Source organism: Lichenostomus cassidix, chromosome 2, assembly GCF_008360975.1.
Source record: "Lichenostomus cassidix isolate B80296 chromosome 2, HeHo_3.0, whole genome shotgun sequence".
NCBI lineage: Eukaryota > Metazoa > Chordata > Aves > Passeriformes > Meliphagidae > Lichenostomus > Lichenostomus cassidix.
Genome location: NC_139482.1, coordinates 128,867,013 through 128,888,817, shown reverse-complemented (window position 1 = coordinate 128,888,817; position 21,805 = coordinate 128,867,013). Strand labels below are relative to the sequence as shown.

At 42.3% G+C, this 21,805-nt stretch overlaps 1 long non-coding RNA gene across 1 annotated transcript; it reads right to left on the bottom strand.

Moving 5' to 3' along the window:
* Positions 1-6,172: 6,172 nt before the first annotated feature.
* LOC146442257 (uncharacterized) lies at positions 6,173-21,523 on the bottom strand. Its single transcript, XR_014849576.1, has 3 exons — positions 21,317-21,523; positions 8,522-8,677; positions 6,173-7,092 (listed from the first exon to the last, which is right to left on the bottom strand). It is a non-coding gene; the product is annotated as an uncharacterized LOC146442257 (long non-coding RNA).
* Positions 21,524-21,805: the final 282 nt, after the last annotated feature.

Sequence of the window (21,805 nt, the reverse complement as noted above, 5' to 3'; positions counted from 1 at the left end):
TAATGGGCAGAGAGTGCACAATGAACTCACAAGTATCTATCAAAACAATTATATCAATTTAAAATAGTTGCATTTGTTAAGTATTCTAGTATAAAGTATTATTAGAGTTAGCTGGATGTCTGAGATGGATATGGGAAGATGAAGAAATTAAATATTTATTTTACTACCCTGGATGTCCCTTTTGTTATGATATCTAGGTGTAGAGTGCTTTTCTGGCTGGGCCTTTCTGTAAACTCAGCAGCACAGGGCACAGCACAGACCTGTCCAAATAATCTCCAAAGGCAGTTTCCCTTTGCTGATTGATGTTGATATAGCTGCATGTGTATAGAACCTCCTGCTGTATTGTCCCAGCACCTCTTTATTCCCTAGCATGAAACTTCAGCACCTCAGTCTTGTGGCACCTGGGAGCATTTCCCAGTTCCAAAGAAGTGGTTGGTTTGCCTGAAAATTCCAGGGAAAACATTTTGAACTTACTATTCTGGGCTTGTAGTTTTGCAACACAGAGTTGGTTCTACAGCCCAGTGTTTTCAGCATTACCTTCCCTTTCACCGATAGGAAAATAATTTCAGTGGAACATCCCAGAGTTGTGATTCAATAAACATTTACAGAAAAGGGGTACTTTAATCACAAAAGGAAGAATTAGAAAATGAAGTCAGGCAAGTGGACGCTTCATAAAAACAAAAAAAAATCATAAGCATATAAAATAGAAAATATATATGTAAAAAACCATTTTGAGCTGCTGTAACAGAGTCTCACGGGAGCTGTGGGCAAATAATTTCCTGTCTCCACTTTCATCCATGGCTACATTTCTTGGCAAGACCTCATCTCCTGGAATTCCAGAAAGACTCCTAGGATACATTATCATATCCTCACTGGGAATAAGATCCACTGATAATATCTGTGAAAGATATAGGGAAGGAAAAAACAACTCTTAATAGGAGAAAACCAAAAGATTTTAAAATTATTGTACACAAAACAATTAAGATATAGAACCACTTAATCAATATATTTAGAAATATTTGGTTAATAATTTGGATACTATATCACAGAAGAAGAAAAGGGATGTAATTAATAAATATTTTATTTATGGGATTGGATTATCATTTCATTGAAACCTCAGGCATTTAGTGAAAAGCCATCCTGTAGGCCAGCTGGGAGTATAAAAGCACCTTGATTCCTATAGAGAGCCTGAGGCTTCTCTTTTTCTCATTAATAAATATCTAAATATATGTCCCTATCAGTTTATTTCCAATTTTCTCATGAGCTGTTGTCATGGTTTAATCCCAGCCAGCAGCTCAACCCCACGCAGCTGGTCTTTCACTTCCCCACAGTGGAATAGAGAAGAGAATCAGAAGAGTAAAAGTGAGAAAACTCCTGGGCAGGGATAAAGACAGTTTAATGGGTAAAGCAAAAGCTGTGCACATAAGCAAAGCAAAACAAGGAATTAATCCTCTGCTTCCCATGGGCAGGCAGGTGTTCAGACATCCTCAGGACAGCAGGGCTCCACCACGTGTAACAGCGACTTGGGAAGACAAACGCCATCACTCCTAACAGCCTCCCTTTCCTTCTTCTTCTCCCAGCTTCGTCTACTGAGCACGACACCATATGGTCTGGAATGTTCTGTGGTCAGCTGGGGTTAGTTGTTCTGGCTGTGCCCCTTTCCAACTCCTTGTGCACCCTCATCCTACTCATTTGGGGGTGGTATGAGAAATAGAAAAGGCCTTGGATCTGTGTAAGCACTATTGCTCAGCAATAATGAAAACATTCCAGAATTATCAACACTGTCCTCAGCACAAATCCAAAACACAGCCCCATACCAGATACTGTGAAGAAAATTATCTCTATCCCAGCTGAAACCACCACAACTGCATGTTCAGGGTGTTGCAGGTAGCATAGATGATTTCCCACAGAGAGCAAGAGATCCGTCAGGGTAAATGGAAAGTGGTCTTTGAAATGTGTTCAATGAATAACTCAATATCACCAGGCACAGTCAACATGGGCTCACAAAGGGAGAGACCTGGTTAACTAATTTGATTATCCTTCTATAATATGGTCACTTACCCAATGGATGAAGGGAAGGCTGTGGATATAGTTTTTCTGAGCAGTAGCAAGGCTTTTCATACTCTCTCAAGTTTCCTTCAGGATAAATCATCCACCTGTGGGATGAGCAGGTCCATGGTGAGCTGGGCAATGACCTACTTGAAGGGCAGAGCTCGAACTGCTGTAGTGAATGAGGCTACATCTGCCTGGAAACCTGTCCCAGAAGTGTTCCTCAGAGCTCAATTCCAGGGCCAGCTCTGTTCAACATATTTATTAACAATGTGGATGCAGGAGTTGAATGCACCATTAGCAGGTTTGCTGATGATACCAAACTGAGAGGTGCCATTGACTCTCCTGAGCAGCAAGATGCCTTGCCGAGGCATCTAGACAGCTTATAGTATTGGGCAGTGATTAATGGGATGAAATTCAACAAGTTTGAATGCTGTATTCTGGACCTGGGACAGAGTGGCTGGAGATCAGCCCTGCAGGAAGGGATCTGTGTGTGCTGGTCGGCAGCAGGCTCAGGCGGGGTCAGCAATGCACCCTGGCAGCCCAGAGAACAAACCCCCTCCTGGAGTACAGAAACCTCAGCCTCACCAGCCTGTCACAGAGGTGACTGTCCCTCTGTACAGCATTTGTGTCACCTCATCTTGAGCTCTGTGTGCTGCTCTGGGCCCAAAGCTGAAAAATGATGGTAAAGGATGTGAATGAGTCCAGAGGAGGACAACAAGGCTGGTGAAAGAGCTCGAAGGAATGTCCTGTGAAGAGCAGCTGACGATCTCAGGCTTATCTAGTTTGGAAAAAAAGGAGATGACCTCACAGCTCTCTGCAGCTTCCCGACAAGGGGACATAGAGAGGGAGGTGTTGAGCTGTTCTCCCTGGTATGCAGGGATAGGACATGTGGAAATGGTTCAGAGCTGTACTGGGGGAGGCTTAGACTGGACATTGGGATGCATTTCCTTACTGAGATGGTGGTCAAAAACTGGAAGAGGCTTCCTAGAGGTGGTGGATGCCCCAAGTCTGTCAGCACACAAAGGCATTTGAAAAAACCCTTAGCGACTTAGCCTTGGTTTAACTTCTGTTCATCCCTGAAGCGGTCAGGCAGTTGGACTAGATGATCATTGTAGGTCACTTCCAACTGGAACTATTCTATTCTTTTCTATTAAACCAATCCTCTTCATATATGAGCATATGCCCATCTGCACTTGAGGAAAGCCCCTTCATGTCACTGAAAAGAAAACAAAGTTAAAAAAGCAACTCAGCACACACAGGAGGAGCTAGTAATTTACCTGCTCTACCTTGTTGACATATGGGATGCTCCTACAACAAAGCTTTTTCAGCACTAGCAGTTTGGCTGCCACAGCAGTCTCAAGTGACACTCTTCAATCAAATTACAGTCTTCAACTGTGTCTGTACAGATGCAACCCTGTAGCTTCACTTACTTCATAGGCATTTGTCTGATGCTTAGCTGAAAATCACTATTTCCTCTTGCCATACACCAATGCAGATTACAAACCAGACCAGTGGGTCTGCTGAAGTCACGTGAGGATTGCAAAAGTTGTCTCCTGCAGCAAAGATAGAGAGCAACTCTTCAGAGCAGCTTCTCTTATCACAGGACTATTCTTCCTCCTCCTACAGTCTTCTGTAGCACTTAGTCCAGTTTACTAATTTCTGCAGCCAGAGAAGCGAGTGTCCTACAGACAAGAGCCCCCTTCCCTGAAAAAAAACCCAATCCACCTCTTGGGCATGACTACACTGTATCCTGAATGCTCCATGGGAAAGGATGACTATAGGTTGCCTCATTTAACACAAATTCAAGAGAGAAAAATTATCCACAGTACTTCCAAGTTTTCAAGCAATTGCTTTTCCAGCTTTAAATTCAATTCTTTCACTAAAATTATGTGAGCGATTAGGGGTGGGGAAAGGCTGTTTGACTGTTTGCTAGCTTGGATTTTTAAGAGAGAGAAAAAGATAGGTAACATGCTATCAGTAGTCCCATTAGCTAGGGTTTGTGGAAATGAAGGCTTCAAAGTCAGGGCTCTGCCTTGTGACATGAAGGAAGAAGGCCTCAAAGCAAGAATGAGACATTACCTGTTCCACTAGGACAGAACCATGACAGGATCAGACAGCCAAAGAACTAGAACACTGTTTAGATTTTCTCTGGGCAAGGAAGACTAGCAATATGTGGGAAGAAACTGCCTATTCAAAGCTTCACAGCATACTCTGGTGGTCACTGACACACAACATAACCTCAGTTGACCCAAAACATCTCATCTGGTCTCCAGCTCAGAACAGATACATTTTCTTTGCCGTTCCTTAGCTTTTCATTCCTTCCTCCACATTCTCCCCTACTAGTTTCAGCCTTCCACACAGCATTACAAACTCAGCTATCCATCCAGTAGATTAATATATTTATTACATCAGTGTGGCTTGGTATGTTCTTCTGCTCTGATCTTCGCTATAAAGATAACACATAAAAATTCTGTATAATTGTTTGAATGAGACTATATTTTCTTTTAAAAAATTTGATTTTAATGTGTCCACTGAAGAAAAAGGGCCTCGCCCAGATAATATAGCTCAAAAGGTTAAAACCTCTCTAAAAATATTTGAATCTTATTACTACTCCAAAACTCTCAGCCTGCAGCTTAGGTTATTTTGTTCCATACTATACCAGAGCTCTAACTTTTAGTATTAGTTAACAGGAGCCTTCAGGCAACATAACCAACAATTTTCTGTAGTGAGAGCACCTCAAATCTTTACCTTAAATTCTAACTTCCCTTTTTATTTAAATAATCAGATTGAACCCCATGAGTCTTTTTTTCAAAAGATCTAACCTTTTATCACTTCCAATCTCCCTGTACCTACCTGTTGTTCCCTCTTTGTACACTGAAGGATCTGATCAGCTTATTTAGGAAATCACCTTGCCTGACAGAATCCTTCGGAGAGTTACTTCTGACAAGCTGGAGCTTCCATCTCACAAGAAAGGCTCCTTTTCTATTTTCCCAGAGGTGTGGCATCACCTTTAGAGTGTGCCTGATTCAGAAGACCCATCTCTTTCTTTTATTAGGTGTCTGTCTCTCTTACTTACCATTCCCAATCTCTACAGTGGTTGGAAACCTTCTCTGCAATGATCTCCTTTCAGATCTTCATTGCAAAAAATTGAAGAAGACCCAGAATGCCAAGATGCAACTAAAAATGTTCAGCAGTGGTAATCCATTTATTATAATATTATAGCATCAAATCAATTTAGTATACTGCAGGAAGTAAATTACATTGTTCTTGATTAAAATGCTACACAATACATTATCAAACATTTTACTTTACTTGCTTTTCAACCAAATTTTATGTACATGAAGAAAAAAGCCCCACCAAATAACAGGTTAGTTTCAGAGGTTTTCCCTGAAAACTGTGGGTTTGAAATTGATTGTATTCATTTCCTCCATTCTTTATTTATTGAGAATTTCATCAGCAATTCTGGCTTTTTTTACATGATCAGTATAAAGGTAAAAGACTTAAAATTACCTGGGCTGTAATTTTACCCCTTTGTCATGCTATATCTTCAATTTTTGCTGTGTCCTCTAAAACTTTACACTGGTTCAAGATTTACTGAAAAGTACCACTAATCATTCAAAGAGCTCTTCAGCAAGCTCTTATTAAACTCTCAGATGCAAATTATCTAGACGTCCTGATTTTAAAATGCCTAGCTTTAGCAGCTGCTGTTTAGCGTCATTTGAGAAATGTTGGACTGGAAAGTGTTTCAGTATCAGGATCAGCATGTAATATGACTAATTCACATGGCTTTTCTCCAAAATCATAACTGAAGTATTTCACAGAATCACAGAATGGACAAGGTTGGAAGGGAGCACAGTAGGTCATCTGGTCCAACCTCCCTGCTCAAGCAAGGTCATCCCAGAGCACATGGCACAGGATTGTGTCTAGATGGTTCTTGAATATCTCCAGTGAGGGAGACTCCACACCCTCTCTGGGCAATCTGTTCCAGTGCACCTGCACAGTAAAGCTTTTCCATGTGTTCAGGTGGAACTTCCTGTGCATCATTTTCTGTCCATTGCCTCTTGTCCTATTGCTCAGCACCACTGAGAAGAGCCTGGCATCATCCTCTTGATACCCTCCCTTCAGACACTGATTGACATTGATGACATCCCCTTTCAGCTGTCTCTTCTCAAGGTTGAACAGGCCCAGCTCTTTTAGCCTTTCCTTGTAAGAGAGATGTTCCAGTCTCCTCATTATTTTTGTTGCCCTCCTCTGGACCCTCTCCAGGAGCTCCATGTCTCTCTTGTCCTGAGGAGCCCAGAACTGGACAGAGCACTCCAGATGTGGCCTCACTAGGGCTGAGCAGAGGGACAGGATCACCTCCCTAAACCTGCTGCCAATGCTCTTCCTAATGCACCCCAAGACACCTTTGGCCTTATTGGCTAAAGGACACAGTCCTGGCTCATGTACAGCTTTTTGTCCCCCAGGGTCCTATGGTCCCCAGCCTGCACTGGTGCCTTTTTCATCCACACAGGTCTCTTGCTGCCTTTAACCAATTTCTTGCTCATTGGGATACATCGTTCTTGAGCCTGGAGGAACTGATATTTAAATATCAACCAACCCTCTTGGACCACTCTTTCCTGCAAGGCCTGTTCCCACGGGATTCTTCCAGGCAGATTCCTAAAGAGGCTAAAGTTAGCTCTCCTGAAGTCCATGGTTGTAAGCTTACTTTCTGTCCTGCTTCCTCCTCACCTGACACTGAACTCCACAGTCTCATGCTCACTACAGCCAAGGCTGCCCCCAACCTTCACATCTCCAACAAGGCTTTCCCTGTTGGTTGGTATGAGGTCAAGCATACCATTCCTTGTGGGAACCTCCACTACCTGTGCCAGGATCAAGGCTTCCAGGAACCTCCTGGACTGTTTGTGCTTTGCTGTATGGCTTCTCCAGCAGATGTCAAGGTAGTTAAAGTCCCCCACAAAAACCACTTCTTGTGACTTTGAGGCTGCTTCAAGCAGCCTCCAGAGGACCTCATCCATTTCCTCCTCCTGATCTGGTGACCTGTAGAAAACATTCACAATGCAACCATGGCTACTCTCCCCTTTAATCCTGACCCATAAGCTCTCTACTTAATCATCATCCACCCCAAGACAGAACTCAATACATTCCAAGTGTTGCCTCACATAGAGGGCAACTCCACCACCTCATCTTCCTGGTCTGTCCCTCCTAAGCAGCGTGTAGCCCTTCATATAGTTCTGTGATTTTCTTTTCCATCCACTAAGGTTAAATCTATTCTACTGAGCAGTCCCGCTAAGTTGTTTAAAAATCAGTATGTTTTGAAAAATCTACACTATTTTAGTGTTGACAGAATGGGAGATCCAGCACACCATTCAAATTGAAACTTCAAGTATCTTGTGTTTTTTTCATTCCAGCACACAGTGTAGGGAGGCATTTAAAAACCCTATTACAGTGATTTTGTGAATTCTGTTGAATGCTAATTAAAAGCATCTCCTGTTTTTTCATAGAAAAGCACTCAGCATAATTTTCATGACCTCATGTGAACCATGCCAGGAACAAGGAACTGCAAGAGACATAACCAGACTCTTTCCCATGCACAGCTACTTCACTTAATACATTGCAGGGCCAAATTTTAATTTTTATTGCTAATTGACATTTCCTTACAACACTTAAATGCCTTGAGTGGATTGTTCCTATGTAATCTCTAGGCTTCATCAGCTTCATCAAAGAGATGAGCATCCATGCTGATTCTGTATCCTCATCTTCAACACCCTTCTACACAGGAATCTACAGGAACAAGAAACAAACACAGACTCTTTTTCTCAAGGTCTTAGGAGACACTGAGGATAAAGCCACTGCCCGTCCATCCCTTTTCCACTGTGCAGAAACATTGACCCCAGCCGCAAGCAGCCGTACCAGCTCCCGTCTGCTGGGACAACTTTCTCTCTGGTGCTAGTACCTGAGTGAAGGGCATTTCATGCTGTGCTGCCACAGGCGTGCACTCTCCAGGGAAACCTGTCAGTTGCTGGGACAAAAGCAGATGTTTTCTCCCTGCACCACATTCTCCAACCACAAGTCCCCTGAAACCAGAGCGCAAACTGTGGGGGTGTGGAATAGGGCAGGAGAAGAGGGGAAGGGAGAGGATGCCCAGTGACTCAGAAAGAGATAACAGCTCATTTTATGTGGCTTGCTATTCCCCTTCCCCTCTTGACTCTTCCTAAATAGGTTATGTTCACAGGCTTTTGCATTCCAGGCATGTGAGTTCTATGGGCAGCATCCAGTGACAGCAATGCAGACAAATTTATTACCAGGTATGGGGCACTGGTGTATAGATAATTAAAGGCTCTTTTTCCTCACATCCCGTCATGCCTCAGTTAAGTTTATCAATATCTTCACTGGATGGAAAATGAGTGCTTATTTTTCCCCACTTCTACATTGGCTATCAGGCAAGTCTGGTTGTTCCATTACTTACAAGGCTGGGAGAAGCCTCCATCCCCTCAGGCCTGAAGACACCATCTCCTCCTGATGCCAGCCCCATCTCCAGCCAGCATCCCTCTTTGCCTCCAGCTCCCCAGCCATGTCCAGTTCTCTGCCCATGCTCAACTCTGCCATGTACTGTGCTTATGTACTGGCCGAGGACAGGAAAAACGTTAATTAGAATCCCCCTATAAGCATGCATAGAAAATAAGAGCGTTGTTTGGACCTTATGCAAAGAACTCTACTTTATTTCTAACCTGCCTGTTCCCACATCTCACATAGAAGGGCCAAGAGATGTTTGATTTGGCACAAAAACATCAAGTTGGTGAGCCTCTTGCTTGGCTGCTTGGCTTGTGAGTAAAGTCATCACTTGAATGACTCCTAGGTTTTTGAATACATGGCAAAAAAAAAAAGGGGAAAACAGGTATTTTCATGTTGTCATGGGCAATTTAAGGGGACAAATGAAAGGCTATGTTCTATCCAGGTGACTCTCTTCCCACAGAATTTCAAAGGCCTGCTGACATGACTCTCAAAACTGTGCTGAGAGAAGGGTTTTTAATAACCAAGAGTGTCAGAAAATGTTAACAGTCAGAGGCCTGTACGAGTCTAAGTATTGCATATTCATACTGTCACACTGCACACTCAGTCATTTTTCATCTGTGCTTCTAGGCACAACAAAGAGGGGTTAATAAGAAATGCTCCTTCACTTAATCACAGTGCCTTAAGGGGTCCTGTCAGGAAACACAGCTACCAATACCATGAAGTCATTTTAAAGGGATAAATAAATAAATAAATAAATGCATTGCCCAGGGATGATTTTCACTTTGGCTCCAATTTTAATCAGGATAATAACACCCAAGAGCAGCATGGCAGTGCCTTTTCTTTCATTTTGTGCCACGTTTAAGTGATGTTGTTTCACAGCTTTAATAGTCCTGTCAGCATTCATCAGCAAATCAAGACACCCTCCAGAATACCACCATAAAAACACAGTGGACTTTTAATTGGAACAGGGCAGCCCTTAGCACACTACATGTTAAATTGATATTTCTCACTACAAGCACAAGATTACCCAGTTTCAGCTGTTTCCAAATGAAGCAAATCAAGCTTAATGTGGGCTCAGCTGAACAAATGTATTTTCTTAGGTTTACAGCAGCTTTTAACTTTTAATACTATGTCTTTTTTTCCCCTTTTTTAAGATGATGTTATGGTAGGAAAATGTTACGCTTGCCTATGTGAAATTTACAGATGACTGGACAAAAGTTCTGTGGGACATTGGACAGAATATAAATCCCAGACTCTGCTGCATCAAAAGCTGATAAATAAGCGAGGAAGATTAAGAGTGTAGTTTAATGAGCCAATATGTTTTCCATTACAGATGTAATTATTTGCCAAAAATTGTCCTTTCCACATTCATTTTGTTTTGAAAAACAATGACTCCTTCATAAAACCATCTAGTAGGTTTTCTGGATACACCATTTCTTTGGAGATCAGTGGTTTGTGGTCTTGTTGATGTGGATCAGAAGTCGTCACAGTCATTTGTTGCTTTTCCTGAAATCTTAAGTACCACAAGCTGCTGGATAATTTCTTATTAGTATCTGGAAATTATTAAAGCGTACCCAGGATTCCCATCCAGTCCTGTTTTACAGTAACAAAAACCACAGGAAAAAAGTGTCTTTTGTTACTTCTGTGTTACTTTCCCATAAATTACGTGGAGCATATTCCCCTGCTATTTTTCTGTTTAGCCCATCAGTACTCAGATGGTGTGACATCAGGAAAATGAAACACTTTCAAAGATTAGCTCAAATAGGTGGAAGGTGGGAGGCGAAACAAGACAACACACAGTTCACTTGTTTCTTGTCCTAAAGAGCAAGAGAGTGGCCAGGTGGGGACAGCAGGCCCTCCCCAGGGCAAGGTGAGTTCAGGCACATCTAGCACAGCACTCTCCCACACACAGGGGGCTCATTGCATTGGAAGAAGCACAAGGAAATCAGGAGTTAGGCACACAGCTCATCTCCCCACCTTAACAGACACTCACTAGAGAAGTTTTTCTAGTGGACACAGCCATATTTTCCATAATAATTCAGGAGCCAGGAAGGAGCTGTTCATCATGAGTGTTACATATCAACCCATTTACAGAGATGTTTATTGTTGGAATATATGCTCTAGCCTATAGCACAAGAGCAGAACCTAAATTGGTTAAGGATTGTACCCTTGTAGGTGCTGCAGCTCTTCCATCTATTTTGAGTTTAACCTGAGAGTCTACATATATCAAAAACTTTATAAAGGAGTTGAGTCCCTTGGAAAGGGGTTGCTGAGCAGGGAACAGTGAAGAATTGTTGATAATGCAGAGGCAAGACTGCTCTTGCTGCCTTGCTTCTGAGGTGAGCTGGCAGTGTGAGAGCTGCAGACACCAAGAGATGCACCATCACCTGCCTTCCAGTAACCTCCTCACATCTCTGCACCCTGCCTTGTTGAAGGGGTCTGGGACAGCAGGGAGTGTACCAAGGGCATCCAAGCAAACCCCACATGCTGCTGCACCATTTCATCCCCCTTTGTGTGGAGCTTCTCTCACAAGAAAAGATCTGATACTAAGGATTCTCTAGCAGCAAAAGGTTCTCTATACATTTTTCCTTGATTTCTCAGGAAACCTGCAGGACTTGCAGACTGTTCAAACAGCTTATGTCACACATGGAAGGATGCACTCCAACAGGACGATGGGATAATAATCTCCCACCAAACTTATCCCACATGTCTTGTTGCTGGTTTTGAGTTCAGCCCTAAATTTTGTGCACATGTGTATTTGGGTTTTTTTTTAAAGAAACACATATGTAACAGTAAGACATTCTCTCTTTTTTTTTTTTTTCTCAGTATTCAAACCAAAAGTCAATCATCAAAGCTAAATTAAATAAGCACAAGCCTTTACTTAACTTTTAAACAGCAAAGGAGCTTGAAAAAAATATCTTGTACCTGAAATGTCATGTGTAAATTATGACTTCACTTTCAAAATTTATCTTGGCCAAATTTCTGGAGTAAATCCATCAAATGCAATCTTCTGTGGGAAGCTTAGTTCCGAGAAACTATTTCCTACACTGAGAAGCAGAGGACAAGTACAACAAATTCATCCCTTTGCATATGTCTGTTTTAGCGATATACACCATGATAATATCTTTAGAAACAGACACCATGATAATGCAAAACTGAGCAAGACTCAGGCAATGTCTGCATTTTACCATTCAACATCTGTTTCAGCTCCCTGCTAAGGCTCAGACCTGAAAGGTGCTGAGTAATGCCAATTCAGCAAACACTAAAGAGCACAATTTACTTTAAGCTTACAAAGGGGACTTCAAAACTGATGAGAAGTCAAACAGACCAAAAGAAGTAGAGGAAAGAAAGCATACTTCATTATAATGTAAGGGAATAAAATTTATCACACATAAAGTGACCTCCACCATGCTGGACTCCCTATTAGAGAAGGTGAAAGTCCATTTCCATCCACGAGTTCTGCCATCCCATTTAGAAAGCTGTTTCTTCACAAGTCCTTATTTCTATCTGTGCATGACCTGCCTTAGAGTGAGACATCAGGGAAGTATAATGGCATTGAGCTAGGGTTTGATGTGGAACATGGCAGTATGCAATGGTGGAGTCATCCTCTTTTAAAGAGCAGGTAACTTCAGCACTTCCCAGGTGCCACTTGAGATGTTTGGTTTGACCCTTGGGACCTGTCTGACTTCATGCTCACAGACAGTCACCTGTCTGACTTCATGCTCACAGAGTGCATGACCTGCCTTGGAGTGAGACATCAGGGAAGTATAATGACATTGAGCTGGGGTTTGATGTGGAACATGGCAGTATGCAATGACGGAGTCATCCTCTTTTAAAGAGCAGGTAACTTCAGCACTTTCCAGGTGCCACTTGAGATGTTGGGTTTGACCCTTGGGACCTGTCTGACTTCATGCTCACAGAGGTGTAAATATGCAAACTAGAGCTAAGAGAAACACCCTGGACTAATATCCTGCTCCAGGCATTCACATATATTATGCAGAGAGAGAAAGAGCATTTCAAGTACAAAAAAAAACCTTAGTGAAATGAGGTGGCTTAGTTCTGTTTGTGCTGATGACCCCATTAATACACAACATTAGTAGCTACATGTTTGCATTCTGTACATTAGGGAAAGACAGAAGCACTCAGCACCTACAGATAACTTACATAAATGAGGCTATAGGCAATCCATGGTGAATCACTCACAAAAGGCAGGTAGAAAGGCATGAGAAGCAGCCTCCTCCCTTCTATTTGGCACTTGGCAGACTAAGCTCCACCTAGTATGTGGTTTAATTACCTCAGCTAGCTGAGGGGAACTTACATCCCAACTTTCTTTCCCCTGAAAACTCTCAGACTGGGTTGTTGCTGAGAGGATCAGCTGAGAAGTGACTATTGTGGCTTAAAAATTCCAGACCCTCAAGCCCCCCATACTCATATCATGGCAATTTTAGGTGAAAATGGGCCAGAACCTTGTCTTCCAACAGACTCATAAAGAATTCCCAGCAGGAATGCCTCAGACCCTTTTACAGAGATGAACAGCTAAAGAGAAACAAGTGAGAAACACTACTGGAAATCCATTAGTGAAAGAAAGAATTTGTTTTCTAAGTTAAAATAATTCAACTAAAGAAGTACTAGCCATCAGAGAGGAGCTCACATAAACATTTTACAAGTGGATAGCAAAGAACCAGAAAGGAATAAATAAATTACTCCTCTGTCAAATAAATCATGAAGATTGCAAGCCTTCTGGGGCAGATACTTTAGATACTATATTTTCTATTGAAGTTGGTACAGCATGCAACAACACAAACCTCCAAATTCTTTAATGGGGTCTACATACACTGGAAGAATTTAAACAGAAAATTGCATGCAAGTAACAGTAAGGTAGACATGGCCCTGAAAAGGGCTGTGCAGCCAAGACCACATCACTTGACATGGTGCATCGTTGAGCTCTTGTGTCTTCCTGCCCTGAGAATGCTGTAGACCCAAAGCTGCAGAGAGTTGAAGGCTGCCCAAAGCCCCAGATGCCCCTGCACCATGGCACCTTGCAAGCTCATGCTGCAGAGTCTTCCCATGCGCCTTCACTTAGAGAACAGGTCAGGAAACAGTCCCAAATAAAAAAGTTCCAAGCAAAAATAATATGGTGATTTCTAGACAGGGTTTTACAGAGCATAAGTGGCATTGTTACATTTGTAATCAGGTAGATGTATCTTAATGCAGCTTCAAAGAAGTGGAGAGAGCAACTTAAGGCAGGGAGGAGGAAATGTTCCCACTGGGAACCCTAGAGAGACTATTTGGTATGTGTGCTCCCCCCCCACCACCCCCAAATTACAGTGGGTAATCCATGTGTGCCTAACCTTTGTGCTCTCAAATAACTAATTAGTGTACTTTAATTAGTACATGCAGTGTTAGTGAGGTAATATTTCATCATGTTTCAAGTAGGAAAGTTTTGGCAGGGTGCAATCTTTTCTTAGTCCAGATTGGAATAACAGGGGTTATATAAATGTAAATTACACAATTTGACATCAACAGGTTATGACTTAAAGAGCTAAATCCCAAAATCCCTCACTGACCAGTGAAATCAGCTTCCCATTGAAACTTGCCAGTGGAAGGGGCCTGCAGAAGACAACCCTGGTGCAGAGCCCCCACTGCTGTACACTCTCATCCTCCTCAGCAGTAGCCCTGCTCTGGTCACTCGTGGGCTTTCTGCATGTGCTCCTCCTTCCTGACCCACTGCCAGCCATTCAAGAGTTTCTTCCTTCTCACACCCACCATGCCTGCTTTCCTCAGTGTCTCTCTTTAACCTAACTGGCCTTTCTTCTGTGTAAGGAAAAAACTCAGTGGGGTTTAGTTATGGGGATAAAAATAGGGACAAGAGATCTCTAAAGATGAGTTTTAGAACATGAGGGTTTATTGAGAAAGAGTGTGGGCGTGAGAGGCCTGCTGGGCTGCAAGACGCAGCCCAAAGCAGGCCAGAGAAAAGAGAGAGAGAGAGAGAGAGAGCAGAAAGAAGAGAGTAAAAGAGAGCGATTTGCTGTTTACAATGCAATAAATCATCTTCTCTGCTGAATATTCTAACTCCCTTTAACCAATCAAAGACAAGCTACAAACCCTACAGCACTTACATGCAACCTGTAAGAATCATCACATTACCATACGGGGTCATGTTTCAAACCTTAAAAAAAACTGCTTTTTGGGATCTCCACCAGGCAGGCAGGGTCTGCTCTGACCTTTGGACTTGCCTGGGCAGGGGGCATTGTTCTATCAAGAAGGGGGATTACCTTCAGTAACCATCCTATTTCATCTTCCCCAACACTTCTGCTTTCTTCTATCTTGTGATCTTTCTTTCTAACCTTCCTTTATTTATTTCTTCTAAGTTCTTCTCATTTTTGTCAGAAGAGCTTCATGGTATTTAAACTGTTTATTATAACTGCATCTTTCTGAGCACATACTTCTGAGCACATCTTCTCCCATTCCCATCATCTTTGTCCTTCCAGCCCATTGCATATCTCTTTCACTGGCTCTTTCTTGCCTTCTTGCCTGCCTTCCCTCTTCCTCTGCCTTTCCTTTAGTGCCTGAGCAGTGCCAGGGGTGCCAGTATGGAGCCATCCATCAGGCCCTGCACATGGAGAGCTCTATGGAAGAGGAGGCACTCATTGGACACAGAGGTCCAAAACTGCACCCATTCCCATGGCCAGGTGGCCTTGGCAAGGTTGAGGTTCCCCACAACAACAGTGACTGCACAACTTAGTGATACTTCTGCTCCAGGGAGCAAACCAAAGGCAACTGGTTCCTGGTTACCTCACATACTTCCCAAACACTCCTCATTAGACTGGAACAGAAACGCTACTGGGTGGTGAAAGGCAAATCAGGATGACCCCCATCTCACTAAGGATTCCTCCATCAATTCACCACCACTTACTTACAAATACCTTGCTCAAAGTAGGAATCAGCTTAGTTTGGCCTGGACCATACAAAAATTGGTCATTAGCAGGTGACACATCACCAACACCTTGTTCTTCTCACCACAGCTTTTCCCACTTTTCCCTGCTTTTCCAATGGGCCTCTTGTCCCAGTGACTGATATATCCTGAAGGTGGTGCAGCAAACACCTAACCTGGCTCCTCTGCAACACCTACAGCCAAACCAGGCCTTCAGAGCTGTTTCTGTTGTTTTTGCCTCCTATCACACCTTAGAAGAATCTGCTTCTTAGGTCTGGAAGAAACAAGGACTCCCCAAAATTTTGTTGGAGTATCATCTATAGCATTAGCTTTATTATCAGATTTGTTTGCTGCCCTCTCTCTGCTCTGTCCAGAGCCTGAGCTGAACATACAAGACTAGAATTTGCCTTTCATCCAGGATACATCCCATATAACCATTTTGTCACTAACATTTACAAATTTATTTTTTACTCATTCATGAACTTAAAAAAATGTTCCTCAAAATTATTGAAACATTTATACTTGGTAACAACAGGCAAATGAAGTATGATCTAGTCTGCCTTTTCCATCAGGCGTCAACAGATTGTCTCTAAACCTGTATCATTCAGAGCCTCCTACTCAAGGAATTACGTAAAGATAAACCCACTGGGAGTAACCTGAGAGCTCAACAGCTTTGGTGGAAACAAGCATGAAGTGACAAAGGTAATTTTTACCCACATTACAATAATGATCCAAAAACCAGCAAGGGTCAGAACCTCAAAGCAGGAGGCCATGCACAGAACCAGAACTGCATTCTTTCCTCCATGGAGCTCACAGGCAATTCACCAGGTAAGAGACAGCAGAGAACAAAAAAAGCCCAGGGAAGCAGAGGTGCCCAGACCTGCAGGCAATAGCTGCAGCAGCAAAGTAACCTGGTCATAGCAGAGTTTGGTTGTGTTACAGAAAGAAAAGGTCCAGACACAGTGTGGATCTGTATACATCGATACCTACACTGCGCTCCTGGGGTTCCTCTGAGGACCAGACCACAGATGACTCCTGACTGTACTCAGACTTCTGGCCCCAACCATTTGCCTGCACTGGATGCACACCGAAAACACAGTTTTGACACAAAACATTTTCAATCCCTTTTCTCTGCTGCTCCCCTGCAAGAGCTCTCCCAGCCCCATCCATTTCACCAAGGCATGCTCTAAGCTGGCAGTGTAGAGAGGGATCAGGTAGGTTATGGGACACATCCAAGAGGATAATTCACAAAGGGCATTGTCTCACAAGTCCTGCTCCACCAGCACATTCAGCCAACACTGTGCCTTATGCCCTGATTCACAGCAAAAGCTTTTCTCCTCCATCCTGCTCAGCCTTACACCCTGAGCACAGGAAGGGATATGGAGAGGAGGAAAGAGGAACAGCTCTCCATATGAAACACAGAATAAACAGAATTGCTCAGGATATGGATAGAGTCAAGGATGATGAAGTTCTGCCAAAAGCTAAGGAGCATCTGACTTTACTGTTGAACACATCTCTGAGGATGCTTTCCAAAGCAAATAAACTACATAAATAATCTCTTTTTCTCCTAGAGATTTCTAGGAAGGAAAATCCTGCTGACCCAGGTGTCAGTGCATTTTATATCACAGCACCTAGAAGTAATTTATAAAAATTGGTAAATTCCCTTTGTTGCAGCAGAGAGTGATTATCCCCCTTTGCAAGATGAGGAACAGAAGTTAAGAGAGTTGCTTGAGGTCACAGTAGGACTGAACATTGGTCTTTTGACTTCCAGGATTGTGACTTAAACCATAATCCTTCCTTTTTTTCCCACTACTATTGCAGCTTCCACTGCATTCAATACTCAGCATGGTGGTTATCATAATTTTACACTAATTTTGACTAATTTTCTGCATCACTGCTCTGCATTTAATTACTTCAAAATGTATCTCTGAATCATTTATGTACTGTAACTGCTTTTGTCTGTTATAATAGAAGCATCAAGTGGTCTGGCAAAGCTCAGCACTAAATAAATAGACCCTCAGGGAAAAATCTGAGGGAGCTGGGGACATATTTTTTTTTTCCAAAAAAGCTGTGGCTAGCCTTATCCATGTTTCCCAAGTCTGTTAAAAAGTTTCACAGAGTAGAACTGAGGAAATTGCAAAAACCGATTGGATTGATACAGCCTCTTTTTCAGTCTCAATAATTTTCAATAGGAGAGATCTGATTTTTTTAATGTGCTAATTATTTATACTTATTCAACCATGAAAAACAACAGGCTGATTAGGAAGGGTGGAGAAAGCAGCAAATAGAAAATAAATAAGTTGTTTGCAATGAGCATTTATTTTGCTAAAATGCTAATTACAAAGCAAAGAAAACTGACAGGACAAATTCAGGATGTCAATAGAAAATCAGCAAGCAGCATTTCTGGTAATAGTAGAGTGCAGAATAACACTGCCAAGACACAGACTGACCTCTGCTCTTTACAGAAGATACAGTGGGTTCAGGAGTGTGGACTGCTGGGGAGGATGAAACCACAGATCCCCAGATGCACTGAAACTGTACTGATTAATGAGCCTGAAAATAAATCTTTTTTTCCAATTATCTTAACAGGAAATTCTACATCTTGTCCTGTGGATTCTTTTTTTTTTAAATTAAAAAAAGTGAAAAAGAAACACAGAAAATTCTGAAATGCTTGATAAACACTTCCAAATTAGAGAAAAACAAATACTGAAAATCATATTTTATCATGGTAATATCTAGATAGCATGTAGACTGGCATGAAAGCCCAGTTGCTGGCAGCATTTTCTTATCTCTAGGATGGAATTAACTGGCAATTTAGACACTGGCTAAAACATCTGAAGACAGTCCTACGTTAAAGTAATTAAGACATGGAAGAGGATGAGCACAAGGTTATCTTAAGCTGCCAGAGGACATCTGAGTGCTTCTGGGCCTGGACTGGCTCTGTGCAGGTACGTCTCAAGGCATACTTCCTTTTGCCAAGGGGTTCCCTCTTCTGGGAGATCCTCATTGATCAGAAGGGGATCAAGGATGGGTTGCCTGGGCCATCCCATAGGCACTGCAGGTAAAGTCCCTCAGAAAGCCCTTGAGAGCACTTGGAGAATGAGGATACTCAAGAAGTTCAGACTTGGCAGCAATGTAGATCCCATCCAGAAAAAAAAAATATCTTGAATACTTTAATTTGGCAACAACCTAATGCATGTAAGTTAAAAGATGAAAACTGGAGAACCACATGTTTTAAAATACAAGGATACTTCTGTCCCTGGGCACACTTCCCTGCCTGAGGCTCTGTACTAGTTTCAGCAACTGGGACTCCAGTTGCTCTGATTTTAAGTCAATGAGTTGATTGCTTGGTCCCAGCTGCCTGTCTGGGCTTGGGGTGACAGGAGGAGACCATCCTCAGACAGAAATTGTCTCATCATTAGACATATATTTTAGCAGGGAACTAAACACCTTCTAGATATACCAGGTAAGAGAACCAAGGCTAAATATAGCCAAAATGAAGAAACCACCCCAATGCAGCCCTCTCCCGGGCAGTTCCACCTTTCCCCTCGCTGCTGGGATGCAGCCCATTCCCATCCCTCCGGTCACCACCTGGCCCCTGCCTGTGTCTTGGCCACTGGACATCTCTTGGCATCTCCAAGGCCAAAACACTGTGGCATCCCCCCCCGTTTCTACGGGGAATAAAAGGTAAGGTATACCCTGTTTCCCAAAGGCAAACAACAGTAAAAGTGGTTTTAAAGGTACAGATGGCTGTACTGTGCCCAAGATGGCAACAGGCAGCAGAGACCACAGCACAGCAAGGCAAGGATACACCATTTGCTAGGCTGGGAAGTGATTTGAAGTGTGTTAGCACCAAGGACCTGCATACGTCCCTGCAAACACATCTGCAGACTAGGTACAACCCCACAACGTGCATGTGTGCTCTGGCACATGTGAGAGAGGTCACAGCAGGTGAGGATCAACCAGCTGTGCAGCATAGAAGCACACTAAGTCACATTTTTCTGAGATACTTTAAGTGCCATGTTCCCAAAATTACTCCTGGGATGCAGTGTAGTTTATACAACAGCCTTACTGCAGGACTGAGCCAAAACCTACAATGTAGTCCTTTTTCCTTTCTTTTTTTAATATTATTCAACCAGCTCCACCCAAACCCCACACCTTCTCTGGGCATTGCATATATGGTACAGAAGGGTAATTTTAAAATCATGTATTGTATATAGAATATACTTTAATTACCTCCTGAAGTCTGTTATTTTTGCTAGAACACATCTCTAGTGGCATGCAAATCTGGATTTTATTATTATAAATTGATGTTTGATTGAATCTGATTTGAAAATGGATTCATTTATTATAATATGAAGTCATACAAAATTGCCTGCTATTAGTTCAATATTTTTATCCAGCACAATAAATAAATCCTAGTTCCCCTCAGTGAGGAACAGGAAGAAAAGCACTGCACTGTGAAAAGCACATTTTTTGCAAAATCTTTTCAGTAATTGTTACTAGCTGTACCTTCTTTGCTTTTAATTAATTTACAAAATAAAAAGAACACCAAGCTCTAAGTAAAACATTCTTGAAGTTATATTCTGCATATTTTTAAAGTCTGTTTTCTCTGTGATAGTGTGAAAATTTCAAGATAAAATACTCTGCTTTCTACTTAGGTGCACTCACTTTGTGTACTACATTATTAGAATAAGGCAACAAACATAACTGTATGTCTATTGCTCCCAAGTTTAGGGGCTCAGAGAGAATGTTGCTTTCAACTACATTATTATTTCCCAATTTCTTTGCAGGCAAAATCCAATCCTCTGTTTTCTGCTCATTCAAAGCTGAAAATAGTAGCCACTGTATTGCATTTCCCACTTTCTTCCACAAAAAATATTTTTCATCTCATTTTGTTGCCAGATACACAGAAAAGAAGGAAGACCTTGCAGCAGGGTTTGGCAACTGACACATACAGGAGCTGGAAGACCAAGATTTGGAGGAAAAGTCCATATTCACAATCAGGGATTCCTTTCAAGGGATTCTAAATCAGGGATTCCTTTCAAGGATTACCTTGCTTAAACCCACTCTTTTTAAAACAGGTTGGCATGGGTTTGGGACCTGCAGGGACCTGTGCTTCTGGGAGGGGCATTCATCAGTGGCATGAAGCTGGGTAGGTGGTGAGCAGAGGAGGAGGTGATGGAAGCTGCACATCAGGATGAAGTGGTAGGTGGAATGTGGCCAGAGCACCTCTACACACAGGCACAAATCCATGCCCAGAACCTTCAGTGCCATAATATCTTCTCCTAGGACTTCCTCACCTGTTCCTTGTCCCAATGCCTGGGGCTGTCCCCAGCTGCCCAGCTCCTGGCTGGGATGGCAGGATGGGCCCTGGCTGTGGCACTCTGCCTTGGCATACCTGTGCACTGACAGTAACTACTTGTGCCCTGGAAAATAATTTGAATGTAAAATTGTGCCTTACCATTTACTGAATGTGAAAATGAAAACATTTCAAGGGGAAATTATTTTCAGAAAGCAAACTATTAGCAGTAACTATACTCTTACTGCATATTCTGCTTTGCATCCAGATATCTCATCAGCAGGAGCATGTGAACAGCAGTGAGGATGTGTGAAATACAGCTCAGCAAATACATATTTGTCTGTAATTTCCCTAGAAGCTTAAAGGTTGGCATTTTGGGTGCATTTAAAACTGTTAGAGGAATTGTGGAAGCCTCTTTGTCTAGAGAGTAAAAATGCTTCTCCTGAGACAATAGGTGAGAGGTCACACTTCAGAAGAAAGGAGAGGGAAAGATACTTTTTCAAGGTTGATACCTACCATCATAGACTTACTGCAGGTCCTAGCCTGGCCTAAAGAGCATGAAGCACCTGATTTTCACCCAGTTATGGGCTGAATTAGCTCTGCCCCACTGCCTTCCTTGCAGCTGTTTTCCATGATGTTATGTTAAGAAAGCATTGGTGAAGTTCATTATCTAGTCCAGCTTCGTGGGCAGATGCAAGTGCTCAACCATGGTTTCTGCTGACTCCGATGGAAAAACACAACAGCAAAGGAAGTAGACAGAGTTTGCAATTCGTCTGATCCCACATAGCTACAAACTACAGCATTTCTGTGTCAGTATCAGTTCAATTAATACGAACTATGATAAGAAACTGCTAAGGAAGATTTAAAAGGTAATAAAAACCAAAAAAAAGCATAATTTTTTTCAGTATCAGTTTAAGAGAACAAAAGACAACTGCTTGTTCTGCTTTAATAAATATATATATGTGGCAGTTTCAGTAATGTTTTATTTTCTTTTTCCATTA